This window comes from Centroberyx affinis, unplaced genomic scaffold (genome assembly GCF_046629955.1).
Source record: "Centroberyx affinis isolate AG114_WGS23_722 - 3 ecotype Tasmania unplaced genomic scaffold, CSIRO-AGI_Caff_v1 ptg002694l_1, whole genome shotgun sequence".
Lineage (NCBI taxonomy): Eukaryota > Metazoa > Chordata > Actinopteri > Beryciformes > Berycidae > Centroberyx > Centroberyx affinis.
In genome coordinates, this window is record NW_027280872.1 from 390,357 (window position 1) to 408,466 (window position 18,110).

An 18,110-nucleotide genomic window follows, 5' to 3' on the forward strand; every position below is an offset into this window, starting at 1 on the left:
AAACATAGTGAAGAGGGCTCTATTTGTAGTTCAGATTCCCCTGCGGTTGGGTTACCTGTAAAAGTAAAGAACCATGGATTAATGTAGATTTTAAAAATGGGTTCAGGAAAAATGTTTTATTAAACCCATATCAGTAACCGCTAAATGATATTGCCTCCCCTAGGATCGGGAGGGATTCTCTCAGTGCTAATGAATGTGAGAGAAGCTGACATTCGCTCCAAATGGTTTCACTGGTATTATGAGAACGATTAAATAATTTAAATCGGTCTATGAGTGCTAACTGGCAGTTTTTTTATTGTTTTCTTGCACTTTCCCATCACACCCCTGTTGAATTACTGTATAAATAAATTTGACTTCACTTGACTTGACACACACACACACACACACACACACACACACACACACACTGTAGCCCAACCAAAGACAGGTGTAAGTAAAAACAAACACAGGGAGTGGAGTGGCCTTAATTAATTGTTTACCATGAATAAGATGGAGACAGGGGATGAAGCCAAGGTGTCATTGTGAGAGGCTGCAGACAGAATTCAGATTAGAGAGCTGTCCAGACACATGTCTGTTTCCCAAACACAAAATTGAACACACAAGGTCAATCTTTCCTGTGAGATAAACAACATTTTATTTCGGGCCTTGGGCCTTTGGGATTTTGATACTCTTCAGGCTTTCTTCCTTATTATTTGATTTATTTGCCTGACTAATTTAACTCAGTTACAACTTAATATTAATCTTTTAAGTACGCCCTCGGCATATTTGCAATGTAATCGCTTTCTGGTTTAAGAATAATTGCAATACATGGTTCCCGTTATGATGATTGATGTTCATAAATGGCAATTTGTGGCAACTACGTAAGGTTAATAGAGGTTGTGTTTATTTTTAAAATCATTTATTTAAAGAATGCATTCCTAAACCCACAAACAGTAATTACTTGAAGTAATTACTTAATTACTTGGAGTGGAGTGTTGGGCAAAAAATGAATACAATATTTAAAATAAGTTTTGTACAAATTTGCTGCGTCAGAAATGGGTGCAAAACCTGCCCTACCATGCTCTTATCAAAACTGCAGCCAGAAGCGGATTTAGCATCCTGTAAATATGGCAGAAGTGTGACAACGCTGACAGTAGTAAGGAGAGGACTGCTCTCCTCTCCCTGCAGCTGAACACTACCTGTGCATGCTGATGAATTCGCTGGCATTTCCCTCTTGACTGTTAGAATTCAAGCACCCCTGACACCGTTGTAGGGCAAACACATTTATAAGTGCACATTTGCATAATGACACGTTATGTTGTTTACATCAAAAAGGGAAGCGACAATTAGCGACGAGGTGCAGAGTGGGGGACAGGGGGGACACCTGTTGAGGTGATATTAGAGACAAAAAGAGAGATTTACAGGTATGGTACTTTACAAATAATACAAATTAAAACTGAAGTTCCATTCCAAAAATGCTATGTATTCATTTAGGAAGACTTCCTGAAATTCCTCAGTCAAAGCAAACATGCATAAGTCAATATTCGATCCTTCTGATTTTCTGGGGTTTTACAGACATGAGCCAGACATCACCATGGGGGTTGACACCTGTTGTTCCAGGACTGCCTACTCTTATTGCTTTCAAAAACAAAGGGTAATCTATCCTCAAAAACAAAATTTATTGAAAGCAAAAGTCTTACAGTGCCTTATAATGTGCTTAACTGTCATACTAGCAAGCATTTTGTAAGACTAAGCATCTTATCCCACGTTCACGCTGTGATGGGTCTCTCTGCTCTGACCGATTGTGGGTGCGAGAGACTCTGATTGTATCTATATAGCTACAAATTTCTGAACAGGAAAATCATGTATTTTTCACTCCCTTGGTATCGTCTTTCATAACGTTTTGATGAGTTAACACAGTTAACTAGCAAGTGCTAATTAGGAAGAATGAATTGAAAATAAACAGAAAAACCATCTAACTGTATAAAATTACTTCGGGGCTTACCATTGACCGCAACAACAGATGCAACCGTTCTCCAAGCATCGTTTTTGCACTTGCCAAACAAAGCTATTGTTCATGAAACTAAATCATATCAGTAGGGAAACGAGGGAAGTGCACACAAATCTGGATGGCTGTTGAAAGCCGATGAGACGCGGCCAACTTTACTTTCCAATGGGTGCATTGCTCACCCTTATACTCTCCATCACGACTCCAAACATGGCAGCCAGCAGGGTGTCTGCCCTAATGTCCAACCTCTTTCCTCCATGTTTGCTGGGCTGGGAATTCACACAAACTGGAGCTGGACATCTGTGCACAGACGTGTGTCCACCAAGGAATGGTCAAGCCACCTGGGCACTACCCATAAGGCCGTGTTGTGGTTGGCCTGGACAACTGAAGTGGGGAACATCTGCCAGAGAGAAAGTTTTGCCTCTCTTATCCCTATCCAGCCTGCCAGACTGCACACACACACACACACACACACACACACACACACACACACACACACACACACACACACACACACACACACACACACACACATAAACATACCCCTAATGAGATTTACTTGACTAGGAATGGTAGTTGATTAATGACATGCCATATCAACACCACAAACCGAGGACAGAATGAACTCTCAGTAGAATATAACATTCACCATTTGGTGGATACTTTTGTCCAAAGCGTTTCTCAGATTTTAGCATGGGTGGCCCCAGTGGGAAACGTGTGTACACTTCCCTACCCAGTTCAGCTGAAACCACGCCCCCCCATGAAGAGGTTGTGTTCATGTCTAGAAATGCGAATGTTTTAGCCTGTTAGGCTTGCATATTAATAGTATCCATCTGGTGTTTTTTTTGTTTTTTGTTTTTTTCACACTGCAACCCAAATTTCCCCAAAGGGGACAATAAATTCCCCTATTCGACCCCCCATGACTAGACCACACAGTACATTCATTGTTAAGAGTTACTTTGTATTGATTACTGTGTATTGATTAACATAAATGACTTGTTGGATTCTGTGACATTCTGTATAAAGTTACAACCTCTTCAAGCAATGCAATCAAGTTACTTGAGGTTAAAATCCTTACAAGGAATTCATTAAATTTTAAATCAGTGGCATGCACAGGCTGGCTGAAAAGGAAAAAGAAGATGATATTTTGGGAAATAATTCTCCATAAGTTAAGCAACCCCTATTTATGTCCGTTTTCATTGTACTACCTTCACTGATAAACTTAACCATATAGTTTAAAAAGGCTCCTGATAACAGATGTAGCCTGTGGACAAGCGGGGCGAGGTTTCAGCTGAATCATCTACACACGTGGGAAACAAACCCCAAAAGTGCTCTGCCTGATGAGCTATACAGGGCCACAAAATATGAACCTGATCAGTGCAAATTTTATGTGAGGATTTTTTTTTTTTTTTCCCACTGCCACAGCCACAAAACGTTAGCAACCCACTGCAGCCAGTTACAGCAGAACATACCACAGCAGCTGGCCAAATTGAGATTTGTTAGGAATGTAGAGTGGCAGTGGCAGAATGTCTTCGACGCCATTACAAGGCCCAGCAGTGGCTGTCAGCGGCTGTCCAAGAAGTGATTGTTGATTTTGGACGGTCCCCACCACAACAGCTGTCCAATCATAATGAGTTTGGGAGTGGTGTCTCTCTCATTCGCCTGACTGGAAGTGGAAGCGGTCCAGCTGGCGAATGCTTCCATGAAGGGTATTGATGTGTTCATGTAATGAAGGATTTCATTCAAAAATGCTACTGTATATATTGAGAAATAACTGAAACCTGAAATTGATTTGTCAATACTGAGAAAACACATGATTCTATATCCTAGAGCGCTATTTTGTAAGCAAAGACCATAATGATGAATGTAACACATAATGGGCTTCACTTTCATACCAGCAATCATTTGTGAGTAGGAGGTTTTGGTTTTTTTTTCTTCCAGATGCTTTATATCTCATCCCCCATGTAATATCTCAGACACCACTGGTCTAATTTTTAGGAAACCTGGAGGGATGATGCATTTTCACACTGTGTCCTGGTATTTAAACAAGGACACAGTGTCACACAGATGCAAAGCAGCCTACACAGTTCAGCAGTGTTGCAGAGAGGAGGCGAGAGAATGATCCTGGTTCAATGTCTGTAGATATTGCCATGCCTCCTAACAGCCACTAGGGGTCAGATAGGCTAACCATGAGTGAGGGAGTTACTTTACAGGTCCATCTGAAAAATTACAGATAGGTCCGTTGGGGATGCTATAATTAAAGGTCAAAATTTAAAACTCTGAAAGGCCATAGCTACTGCACCACTGGTCTGAGTTTGATTAAACTTGGAGGGATGATGCATTTTGTCACTGATTTCCCCAAGGAGTGCCTGCATCATTCTTGGGGGAAGACATGTTTCACTTGTTTTGGAATGAAATAGTGTGGCGTCTGTTCAAGATTCAACAGAATTTACCCTTGAAGATAAGCAGCTTGCATTTGACGAATGGTCTCCCAAATTGTTTATATCCTGTATCATTTCCTCTTCCTCTCAGTCCTGAATCATTTCCTCTTCGTACTTCTACTTTGGTTCATTCTCCAACTCTGTTTCTGCTGCACCAGGAGCTTCCTAAGCTGGCAGGAAGCATATTGGCCTCCTCCAAATGTCTGTCACCAGCGCCGCTGTCAGTTCTAGACTAAAGATATCATGTCATAGATTTTCCCCTCCGTCTCATTCAGTTCCTTACAAGGGCTTCATTTACCCCATGATAGCAGTCAGTAATGTTATATTGATTCACAGTACCAAACTTGGTGAGGGCATCGTCTCAGGCTGTGATTGACAGTGCCACTTTATGTGAGCACCAGAGCTGGAACTGAAACATTGACTGTAGGCTGGAACCAAAATCAATCAAGATCACTTAGGCATGACCAGCTCAGGCTGTCTCTTCCATAACCATAGCTGTCAGGTGACTTGTCAGACGGAGTATTGGCATTAGCTTGACTGCACGGTCCAGGCCCAGTATCAACACTGTTGGCGTTTCGCAGTGCAACATATAGATTTCCTATCCAAAGTATTCGCATGACTTCATATCAATTGTTGCAGCCATATTGTTGACATTAGTACCGGCCAAGTGACAGCATATCAGCCAGAGACAGCGCTGTTAACAAACCGTTGTGTCAAAGTTTGTATTACATTACCTAAAATATGGGTTTCCCTGGCGGTGTGTCCTCGTGGGGCAAATGCACTTAACAAATGACAACTAGACTAATGTACAGCCTGCCAACTTCCTTGTAGAATCAATGGACGCTTGTGGTTTGAGATAATAAGATCACAAACAAGTGTGATCTCCATTCATTATGAGGCAACTTTGGGCTACACTCATTCTTTGTAATCCTGTGAAATGTTTTTGAAATGCTGCTTTAAAGCGCATTTCCCTCACGATAATTACATTGTGAAGCAGTAAACAACAACACACAAGGGCAAAACAAGGACTCACCCCCAGGGAAACACATTATTTGGGGAAGATACATTTTGGCATAACACCGGTAATGTTGACCTATCATTACTCAGACTAGCTTTATCGAATGTGTAGCGATCCAGAGGTCAAATTAAACCAGTCTTTTCTTCATATTTCCTCTTTGATGAATTCAGTGAATTAGGCATATGACAGCCCTTTTGTACTCCCGGGTTTTGCGAATACTATGGATTTGCCATAGTGAATATATGACATTATTAGGTGATTATTAAGTGTCAACAGTGCGGTGGTTCCCCAGATGTAGATAAACCTTGTCCTCCTTGGACTGATCTTTTTTTCCAGAACAAGGCTGTATGTATATAAAACTTTAGAAGCTGTGCCTAAATTCCATATTTTAAACAGTCAGAGTTGTCAGTTACCTGAATCCCCCAGGGATGAAGCGACGGAGTCCCCTAATCTCCACTCGGAGATGGAGAGGACAGCCCATTTCAGGGGGAGGGGGGGGTTTGCCTTTTTCCACTCTAATGAAGGCTCCTCACCCTCCCGCAAGGCACACAGTTTGATACTCCCCAACAGGCAGAAATACATTAGCCTCTGACTGTCCATTTCCCATCTGACAGCATAACACAGCCAGGCAGAGGCAGGGGGAGCGCAGCAGGATCAGGACAGACTTCTAGCTCAGACAGCTTCCGCTTTCCCGATTCCTGTAGAGCTCCGACACCTTGATTCACCGCCGCCAGAAATGCAAATACCAAATTGTTTTGACAAACATCAAATGTCGGGAATACAGGAACTGCAAAATATGAGAATACAGCGACCCTTTTGGTATGAAACACTGAATGATTTATTTGATCAGCAGTGGATACAGGAAGATTTATGATTCATTCTATTCCCACCATACAGCAACCAACACAACATATTATTGGTATGCCGACCAAGTAATGTTTTTGGCTCACTACAATCAAAGCTGGGTTATTATAGTGGCACAGCTTCAGCAACAGAGCACCAGAGGAGTGTGTGTGAGTGTGTGTGTGTGTATCTTTTGTGAGTGTGTGCTTATGCCTGTACTAATGCATCTATGAGAGCAGGTCCCTTCTCTCTGGGAGGGAAAACACCTCCTCTACTGCTGTTACTCATACTGCTCTATGGGTAGAAACTGCAGTACCTCTGACCTGTACTCTTTCACAGTTCACGGCTCCCTGCTGTTGAGAGAGCAGGAACAATCTAATTTAAAGTTGTCCACTATGTGCGGTAAAGTCATTTTGTAAATGTCAAATCGTAATAATAATAACAGTGGCACACATTTTGTAGACCCTAACTGAACACAAACGCTGACAGCAATAACTCTAATAATTTAAAGTTTAATTTAATCTAATTTAAAGTCGTCCACAACTATATGTGTGGTAAGGTAATTTTGTAAATGTCAAATAGAAATATTAATAACAGTAGTACACATTTTGTAGTCTGAACAACCAAACACAAATTCTGACAGCAATACGACAGAGCACTGACTGAACCAGGTCTGACCAATAGAAGCGAGATTTAATTTTAGTCTGTCCCAAAGGCAAGAGAAGGCAGGTATTTTTTTTTTTCTTCTCTAATCTCCAACTTGTCTTTGGGAGATGCGACTGTCAGTCTTTTGCTGACCTTGCCCATGCCGGCGCTATTCCTGCTGCGTTATCTTCCTTGCCCATCAGGGCTGGTGGAAAGCTGGTCTAGATAAGGTGGCCTGGTCAGGAGGACCATTCATCCCTCTGCACCACGAACAGTCTCTTAATCCATCTCTCAAATAAGCCTGGGAAGTAAAGGCTGCTTGTTCCATAATGCATGTAATGCATTTTTTAACAAAGTGAGCAGCAGTTAACAAACTTTTTCTAGCATAGTGATATTTGCCATGTTAGACATCAATGGTTTTCTTTAAAGGGGAAATAAATAAGGTTTTTACTGCCTCATAGCATAAAATAACCATCATATATCTGTGGTGAGCTATTGATCGATACCAGTGACTTAATGATTACTTTGCTGGGTCTTGAGATTTCTGGCTTTCAAAACTCACTTTCCAGTCTGTACTCTGTTTTGGAGCAAAAACCCCTCCAACCATTGGAGTTTCAACACATTCCAAATAAGGCTAATAAGCCTCGTTCTCAAGCCAAAAAAGCAGATGACAAAGCTACTACAGTGTTTTGCATTGTGATATATTACCTCTTTACCAAACATTTCTATTGGATCTCTGCTCTAATTAGCAAGCTTACTTGTCTCTGTTATGAGAATGCAACTTCATTGTTTGTGTCAATTTGAGGCCACCGTAGTTCAGGGGGACGGGAGGGGGGAAAGAGGTAGTGACCGCTGTGCCATCAGGAGACAACTTCTGCCAATGTTGTTGCAATCCCTGTTGATCCTACAGATCCCTTAACTCCTTTCATGTGATGAAAGATTTCAACAACACCCAACAACATGATTTTCCTCACTGTATAACGTATATCATATCAGTGCAGGGAAAAATCTTTTTCTTTGAAGCAATGGAATGGATGTGCTGAATGATTGTTGAGTAGCTTCCCACAGAGTCAAGTGTGCCACAATTATGTAACATGTTACTATGGAGCACAGATTGAGTGGACTCTTTCCACAGAAAGAGGAAATAGCACCGCGTCCATCTGTGTCGATACTTGGCTGTGAACACGCAGGCATGGTGTCGCAGGGAAATGGAGTCTTTTACAGTGGGGGAGCATTGACCACAGGCTGTTACCTGGGAGACAGGCTGTTGTGAGGAGGGGTTTGGTGGGGACAAACAGACTGATGGACAGGACCCACTGAGTGGCTGTATTGAACTACTGTTTGTTGGAAGTCCATCAGTCAGCAGTGTGCCTGCACACGGGGCGTCTGAAGGGCTCCTGGAGAAACGAGCAGGAATTAGGGGCGCTGCACCCATCCGTCTGTCTGGCACACCTGCTAGCATCGCCTCCAGTTTGCCCGCAGGCAGAGCTTCCTCGCACAACAAGGGCACCAGGGTGCCCTTCACGGGTATCGGGGAAAGCAGATTGGCACCCACTGTTTTCCTCTGACTGTGCCTCTGACAGGCTTGTGACTGCTGGAACCCCAGAGGCCTTTGAAGGCAGAGTAATTTCACTTCAGTCTTTGTAAGATTGTTTCTTAAAAGAAAATTCAGGAGGCTAAAAATAGATTTCTGCAGTGTAAGCACACCTAAACATTGCACAACAATTAGTAGCGTGAAATATTATTTACACATGTGAATGGCATAAAAAGAGGTATATCACTTACATTTTAAAGCAATGTTTTCAGAATGTATTCATACAGTAATCCAAGACTTTTTTGTATGCATTCCATAATTACAAAGCAACTTATCATTATTATGTCTTACAGTGAATTAGACAAAAACAATGGAGCAAAGAATTTCACCCATGTTGAGGTAAATGTATTCCAACATTTACAATGTAAAGCAAGCAGGTTCAAATTGACATTGAAACTACTCAGACATATAACATTGATTCAATTTTTTATTTCCATTATGAATATCATCAAGGAACAAATGCGAGGAAAAGGACGTTTAATCAGAAAAAAACACAGACTAAAAAATGAATGATGCAATTAAGTCATGCCACAAGGATGCCTACTATTCCATAACGAGATGACTGACCGACCGCATGCAAATATTAGTTACCACACCCAACAGCTACAATTTGTCTCTGCTTTCCCTGCTTCTCTTCTTTCTCTTTTGTCACGGTCTAGTAATTCTGCCTCATAGTGGGAACCCGTGTGGGGGGCCACGCTAAGGAAGGCTGTTACAGAATAACGCGTGGCGGGTCAGCATCCAAATCCATTTTTCGCCCCGTACATTTCTGGGTCACTCTCCACAGTAATGTAGCGTTAAGATACAGTCAGAGGGAGTTGGAGATAGAAGATTGCCTGTTTTGTATTCAAGGGGGATCCCAGTGTGGTGCAGTGGAGAGGAGAGGAGTTGTCAACAGCTAACAAACATCAGTGAAGGTGCGCGGCTGTCACACCTTATTGACTGCTGTGATTGTCTCGAGGCTTCCACTGTAAATAAACACATAATGTGACTCAGAATGAGAGCAACGCAAAAAAAATGGCTGCTGATTATGAGGATGAACAGTTGAGAGAAATTGCACAGTACTAGAAAACTGAAAAACTCAAAGATCATTATATCAGAGATGAAAGGAGAAATTTAAAGCTGCAATATGCAACTTTTTTCACATAGAATAATAAATAAATAGTATATATTATACATTATGAGTCTGTTGAGTGAGTGTGAGTATGTGTCTGTCTGGGATCTTGTGACCTGTGACTGTTTGAAAAGCTAAATTTCAACGTTGAAAAGCCAGCTTCAGTGATGGTGGGGACGTTTTGGGGCGTATACCTTTCCCTGTGGGCGTGGCCAGCAGTGCCAGGTTCTGGCTATCAAGGTGATTTTAGCAGCCACAGTGCAGGGAAATCACAGTGTCAACAACAATAGCAGGAAGCAAAAAGAAAACAATGTACAGGAAAGCTAAACATGTGGCAGACAAGGCCTGTTCAAACACGAATGAACATCCACATTGTTGTTTTTTTTATTGCAGATTGGCTGCGTTCGTCTTCTGCTTCTTCAGCGCCTGTGGAGGCTTTACACATGCCGGATACCTCAGGCTCAGGTTAGATGCCGTTTCAAGGTTGACAGCTCATCAAGATGAGTGACAGGTGTAGAGGCGGGAAATTGACCAACTAAGGGGGAAGAGAGCAGGACTAGCAAACTAACTCAAGGTAAAATGCTGCATATTGTAGCTTCAAAAAAAGGCTTAATGGATTTTTGTCTCTGAAAAGTGGGGCCGGCGAATGACCTGCTGAAGAGCGCAGGCTGGCTAAATCAGTGTCATCTTTTAGATCATTGATTAAAACTCACTTTTAGAGATTTGCATTTATGTAAGAATCTCTTATTAATAATTCAGTAATTTATCAATGTACAGGCTGCTAATTTACCAAATGTTATGACTGAAATTTATGACTAACTTCACATTAAGGATAGTAATGTTCAATATATAAAGCTAAGGAAACAAATATTATAGTAAATAACTGTAGATAATTGTTTAGTTAGTAATTACTGATTTGTTTACTTGTGAAGAGATGAGACAATAATGAGTGGATACTTTGCATCAGAAGGCATTTATAATCCTAAATTACTCAACAATTCATAAGTCTCTACCAGTTTGATATTCTGAAACAAAACTATAAGGAGTCATAAAGGCTTGACTATTTAGTATCATAATATTGTAGGTTATTCAGATATTTACATGCCAGTGCTGGAATATTTGTGTATAACAAAAAAAGTAATGTGATATGTGTATTGATTCATTTAGGTTCAATTAGTGTTAATTTAATAAAAAATTCAGATAAATGTACTGTAATTAACATGTAAGTAGAAGTAAGTGGTGTAACTGCAGGTTAACAATAATACATTTTGGATAATGATACTGGAATTTACAATATTGACATTTTGGTGTATTTGCAGTCAGTTTCACCTGCAAGCAACTCACACAAGGCTATAACTGATCTTATGTAGCAAACAGCCTAACGCTGTAGGCTACACTGTAGACACACACACACACACGCACACACACACACACACACACACACACACACACATACACACTCACCCTCCTGCCACCAAAGCCATCACCAATGTAAATGGTTTATTCCTTTGCTTTGACCTAAATTAGTAACCTGTAACTAAAGTTACGTTATCTTATTTGTTACTTTTCTGTTTCTTGCTTTGCTTACATCATTTTTAATATTTACTGGTGATTTTACCTTTTTGTTTTGAATTGCTCAGTTGAAGGTCAATTAAAGGGCTTTGAGAAGTACCTTCTTGAAGTAACAGCAGTAGTAGTAGTAATAGTAGTAGTAAGAATAGTAGTAGAAATAGTAGTAGGGGCAGGATTCAAATCCAGCTCAAATCCAGCTGCTAAAATGACTCAATGTATTGTGAATTGCTGATGAATTTCAATTTGATTAGTTACTTTCCATGTCTTATATTCACACCACTCCAACAGCAGGATGGTGACTGTCATTATGGACAAAATGGACATTTTGGACATAATGCCCTCTTCCACTGGCAGGCTATTGGGCACATGCTAATTCATTTTCTATACTAGAGAGAAAACAGAGGGAAATGGAATTGAACAGAGGATGGTAAAGAACACATCATACACACACACACACACACACACACACGCACACACACGCGCGCTTTCCACTCTCAAAACGCTACCCAGTAGCAGCACGCACCCTTTTCTTAGAAAAAAACATTCTCAAATCTCTCAGCAGTGGGATAGCAAGTAACACTCGGCGCCAAGAAAGTAACATTTTCCTATCTGCGCTTCCAGACCTTTCTGAGAGGCCCATTTTCTCAGCAGGGTTCAGCCGTGGAAGAGATGCTTGTGGCAGACAGGGCTGCCCAGATGCACCCTTGATCCCGAGAGCTGCTCACACAATGCTAAAGGGTTTAGCCTGAACCTTCCACACACACTCAAACACACACTTCACACACACAATCATCTTAGGGAACTGCCAGGGCCTGCATATCCCTAGAGATGACTGTGAATAATTGATTTTAACCAGGAAGAAGTTTGAATTTTTTTCCCCCCTATTTCCATATAGAGGAGAGTCTTGAGGAAGTGATTCAATAGTTGACTGATACTTGCAACACTTAGGAAAAGTTTGAGGGAGTACAATTTGAAGTTCTAGGATGTGTCCCCAAGGATGTTAGGAAATGATGCCAAGTTTTATTGAGAAGTCTGAATTATGAATTTGCCCCTACAGGTTCAATTGTTGACTTGGATGTCACTTTATTGGAGTTTCATTAATTGAAGCAACACGGAGCTACTGCTGTACGCTAAAAAGATGACACTGTAGGACATCCACCAAGAACCTGCTTAAGTTTTCAAGAAATCTTAGTGAATTCATATTTGACAACAATTTCTTTTTCAAGAACACTGGCAGAAGATCGACGACAATTTTTACCAGTGTCACAGTTATCTAATTTGATTTCACCTCACTCTTACTGAACTTGGAGTTTGCTTAACTTTTTCAAAAGGCGAAATTCCCCCATGGTTGCTCTTTCCACTGCCTTCGGTGTTGTCTTTCATTTCTGGGTCATGGGGAGGAAAACAGACTCGGGCGTTTTTGATGTGTCAAAATGGTTCCTGCAGTAAAGGTGTGTAAACACGCCAGCGCTCGCTAAGGAGGTAGACATGACGCAGCTTTCTTAGCCTAGTTTCACAAACTTTGATGTTGGGGGAGACGCCATTAAAATTCTGGTGGGAAAGCAAGCTCGCTGCTTGTGTTCATCTGATACCGTTCAAAATAGGAGCTTAAGGCAAAAAGTCTACCAGGAATTTTTTTCCGGCCTATGTCCCGAGCGACTCTCCAATTTTTCTATTGCTGTTCAGAGCCTTCAGGCTTGTTGGTAACATATGTAATGGTCAGCCTAAGATCCCAGGAGTCTGGGAAGATGTTGGGGGTAGATGCATGATGGCTTTTTAAAAGCTGCTGTCGCCCATGTTGGTTCAGTGTCATTACACAGGGAGTGGTCTCAACCGTGGGTCTGTAAGCTCTAATGGGCATACAAATCATTTAAAATCTGATTGATGTGCACTTAATGGTACATTAGGTTTTCTGTAAATGGCCAGAGGATAACCCTGCACCGGCATGCAGCAAAGGGCTTCCTGGCTTTAATGAGTAGTGGCCCGGGTGATATATGCACAGCATTATTTTTGTATTAAAAAACGCTCACATAGCGCTGTTGCAGTTAGCGTGGGCTCATTTGCACTGAGCAGAGCTGCAGTGCTGAGGTGCCCATTAGTCCAATAACCAATAATTAATAACGGGATATCAAATGTTGTGCTCGCTTTCATGCTCCAACAGCTTGTTCCCCCCTCTGAAAACTTAAGCTTTTTATTTTACAGTTGATGAAACTTGAGGAAAAACTGCAGAAACTTCCTCTGGGCAGTGAAATGAGTTGACCTCCTTGCATCAGAGTTATAAATAGCATCGGTAATTATTGGATGAAGTGTCTGGGGTGGATTATTTCCTTGTTTGTTTTGATCTCTTTCATTTATTGTTTGTGGGATGTCTTCGTGTCTGTGATGCGCATTTAATTATTTCCCTAGCCAGAAGTTTTTTTTCATTGTCTTTCCAAACTGCGTCATTTTAAAGATTGTCAGTTTGTGTGACTGTTTTGTTTTGTTTGTATACTTTTACATGAATACTCCTAGTAACTCTACCCATTCACAGTCTATACATTTCATAAATATATGAATATGAATATATGAATGAAAAGCATATAACCTGGTAAAGAGTATGAATTGCACATGTAGAAGTTTTGTTTTGTGAATTATTATTATCCAAATATTTATTGAGCGAGGAGCTGTCCGTCTGTGCAGCAAATATCAGCATCAATGAAGGAACACGATTCCAATGTTGCATCATCTAGATGCACAATAATACAATATTACAACATTATAATGCATACATTTCTATGTGGCCATTATTTAGTAGGAATAATGAAATAACAAGAAATAATAGGAGAAATAAAAACCATAAATAAAAATGTATTTTTGATAATGTCATCATGAAAACAAACCACTCTACCTGCACAAACTCAGAACCAATACAATCTCTCTCTTTCCTTCTGTCACATCACCTCAAATATCCTCAAAGTCTTCAGCTTCTGTTAAGTCTTGCTTGATTTTTAGCAGGGAGATCAAGAGTCTGGTACTACAGGGAGGCACCAGCCAGCATCTGTTTGTCACCAGGGGTTGCTGTTTCGTTTCCTTCCCCAAATAAAGAGAAGGTTTTTCTTTGCTTCCACATCCAATCTTTTTTTTTTCCTCCCACACCTCCTCCCGGCGGAAGCTCCCCAAATAGCAGAGCGGCACTTCAAACGGGCGCCGACGTCCTCTGAAAAACCGTCACTGCTGTCCAGCTCGGGGCTGCCCAGCAAGGAACGGAGGAAGGAAGGAGTGGAGGGCGTACCATGGAGATAAACACAAGCCAACAACCTAGGGAGTACATGTTTGGGCCTGGAGTGCAGCTTACGTTGATCCCGCAGTTTCATTCAGAGACCGATTCGGCGCGTGCACCCACTGGCATATCCATAATTCCCTCATAGACCAGAATTCCCTTTCCCATAGCCAAAAGCTTTTAAGAATGGCAGCACCAGGCCAGCCATGTCTGGTAGGGGGAGACATAATCTGAAAAGGGGGATAATGCCAGTGCTTACCAACAGAGGATGTCTCACTGTGTAATGGGACTGTGGGATGCTGGAAGAATCCAAGGACGGAGCTTAGTCAGTAATGTCAGACTTTTGTCAGCATTTCAGTCTCCCAAAACATCATTACTGTCACACAAACAATTTGTAAATGCAGTTGCCTAACTACATTATCTAGCTGTAATGTAGAGACTTAATGCAGGTTGCAAAGACGTTGGTCTGTTCAGAGATTTGTTCAATGACCTCTTTACTTTTCCAGGATGTAGAAGAAAAGCCTTTACTTCCATCTATACCCTTCAGCCTCCAGCTCCCTCCGGCTCCACACTTATAATCCTGAAGCAGTTCAATGGGCTTGCAGTGTGGGCTATTATTCACTGCAATACGTTTTTTTTTTTTTCTCTTTGCTGGTCAATAGCCAAGGACAGAGTCAGAATGGAAAAGGATTATTTGTTCTGGAGGGGGGGAAGATCTGACAACAGGGGGCAGCCTCAGAACAGAAACTCTCATCTTATGGACTGTAGAGTTCAGTCTTTCCATAGATGCTAATTATAACACAGAAAATGTCCAGATATTTTCCAGATATGGCTTTGAGGGTCTGTTTATTCGGAAAATCCTCATTAGACATAATAACTTCTAGCAACTATCCTGAGACATGAAATTGCAGTTCTTCTCTTTCTTTCTCTCACTCTCTCTTCTGTTTGTCTGTCTCCCTCCCTCATCCTTCCTATCCTCTTTAATCTGCAACAATTCAATCAGGCAGCTTCTGTGGGTACCTGGGCTCTTCTCTTTGTTTTGTCCTTGTTATAATCTCGTCAAGCCTTTCTTTTTGCTTATCTGAGGATGAGAAGTGGGGGAAAAAGAGGCGAGAGGATGAAGCTTTCAGGTTTGTGCTGATAACTGTCAGAGGAGCTGAGCTGAGAATTGCGGGTTTATAATCTGTCAAGCCAAGTTGTCATTAGAAATCAGCTGGGGCGTAAAGGGAGACCCCTGTCATATTCCCTTAATTTAATTCAGTCTAAAATTACAGCATTTGTGGCAGCAGTGGTTTATTATCATAATGAACAGACTTTCCCAGTACAAAAAAAAAAATCAAAGATATCACCTTTGAATTGACCCGAGTTAAAGTAAAAGTCAGTGAAGGCACGCACATCCAAGCTCACACAGGTGCCAGAATGATGAAAAAGACTAATGAAAATAATAATGAAAACTAATGAAAGTTAAATATCTACCTATGACACTACACTGCCTACATCATTCCCAAAATGCTAATTCTGGTTCCCAAAGGTGGTAAAGGTCCTCCATAAAGAGCCATTCCATTATGTATGACTTCTTGGGTTCACTACTGCCATTTCAGATATCATGTTTTGTCCTCCAGTGGCGAAGGCTTAAATTTAACAGTTGGGAGAGGAGGGAGGGGGGGACCAGCTGCCATCTAGTGCCAGCCTTAACACCAGCTCCCCACTCACATATTCGGACGGTATATTACCAACAACAGGAGAACGTAATAGACCTCAGCTCACCGGGGGGTAATCATTAAACAGCCTCAGGAACAAAACATTACCGTGACGCATTGGAGTCTGACCATCATGGCTATTGGAGTGTTAAAGTGGTCTGACCTTCAAAGTTTCCTCCTGTTGAGCGGACTTTAGGTAGGCTGTTTTTGCGGAAATAAAAGGTGCCACATGTCACCCGAGGACACAAAGTTGGCAGTGCCCTTTTGTGTCAAGCCATAGTTGCTGGACACTGCTGGCAGACTGATCAATGGTCTGTTGAGCAGAAGGAAATGCCAGCCAGCCCAGTGGGTGTTTTCATATGTGGTCTGTGAGAATGTTGCAACTCAGTGACCTGGTAAAGGCGGAGCTTTGGAAAGGTTTTTCCTTTGTCATGAAAAGGTTTTCTGGGGGTTACAAAACCCATTCAAACATTGAAAATTATAATAGAGACTCGCCAGTTGGTAGGAAGAAAGAAAGAAAGACAAACAAACAAACTATAAACAATGAAAGAATCAACAAACAAAGATATAAACAAAGAAAAAAAAGAAAGAACATGGTGAATTTGAAGCCAACAGGAAATGCAGGCAAGGCTACTAAGGATGGATGAATTTCAGGGATGTATGGATATGGGACCACATTGTGATGATCAAAAATTCAAGTGGCTTCAGTGAAACTAGCCCTCCTCCGTCATTCCCTGAACTGCTTAGCCAACCATGTCAATTGAAAAGTACAACATTTCGTTTCAAAGGGTTGCTCTGTAGAGATAGTGGTGCAGCAAGGCATACAATTGGAGATGTTCAGACAGAAAGCTAGGGAGAATTTTTAACTCTCTCTCTCTCTCTCTCTCTCTCTCACACACACACACACGTACACACACACACACACACACACACACACACACAGACGCGCGCACACGCACACACGAAATATTTCCCACTGTTATGCATGCGGAACTCTCCCTTGCCCTAAATAATATTTTCAGTCAAACCAACCAAATTTACTGGTGCAGCAGCTGCTAACATACTGTAGATTCAGTTTCTCATAATCACAGTACTTTAAATGCACAATGTGCGCTCAGCAGTCATCAACACTTTTAAGCCCATGGGGTTGCAGGGTATTAATTTCTTTTAGAGGGACGCCACGGGGGGAAATCAACCATACACGCCATAGATGGTCATTAATCACACTTTACGGTGTTGGTGTAGCACCGGGGAACCGGCAACGTCGGTGAGTAACCGGGGTGCAGAGCGCGCGATGAGCGGAATTGAGAATGAACAGAGAGAGAGAGAGAGAGAGAGAGAGAGAGAGAGAGAGAGAGAGAGAGGGAGAGAGAGGGTTTGCCTACACCCATAACACGAACTGTGTGTATGTGCAGGTGTGTGTATGAGAGAGAGAGGGAGAGAGGAGGCTGACTATACATATCTGCTACACATAGATCTGCCTTTCACAAAACACAGTTTCTCCAGCGAAGGCGTGCATGGAACAACTGGATCGCAATGCGCCCCCGTGCCCATGACCAATTAAGAGCGAGCAGGCGCATAGGGTCCAAGAGGATCCTCAAGCGCTGACACCTTATCTTTTTATTCTTTCAAGACACAAATTTTGTTTTTTCCCTAAGCTTTTCCCCCTTCAACCCTTTTAACTCTGACATTTCGTTTCTGTGGATTATAACAAGCTCGCTGGCTCGATTAAGGACGGAGTGCGTCAAGGGAGCGCACGTATCCAACAAGTGGATGCATGAATTTGCTTGCGCCAGACAAACGTTGGGACTAAAAGCAGTGGATTGATAAACGGCTTCGTCTCTCGGTTGAACGGTTTGCCACAGTGAGAGAAAACGCGAGCCTATACTTTGTTGTGCTTAAGATGTAGAGCTTGTCTGGGTTGATGGTGATATATT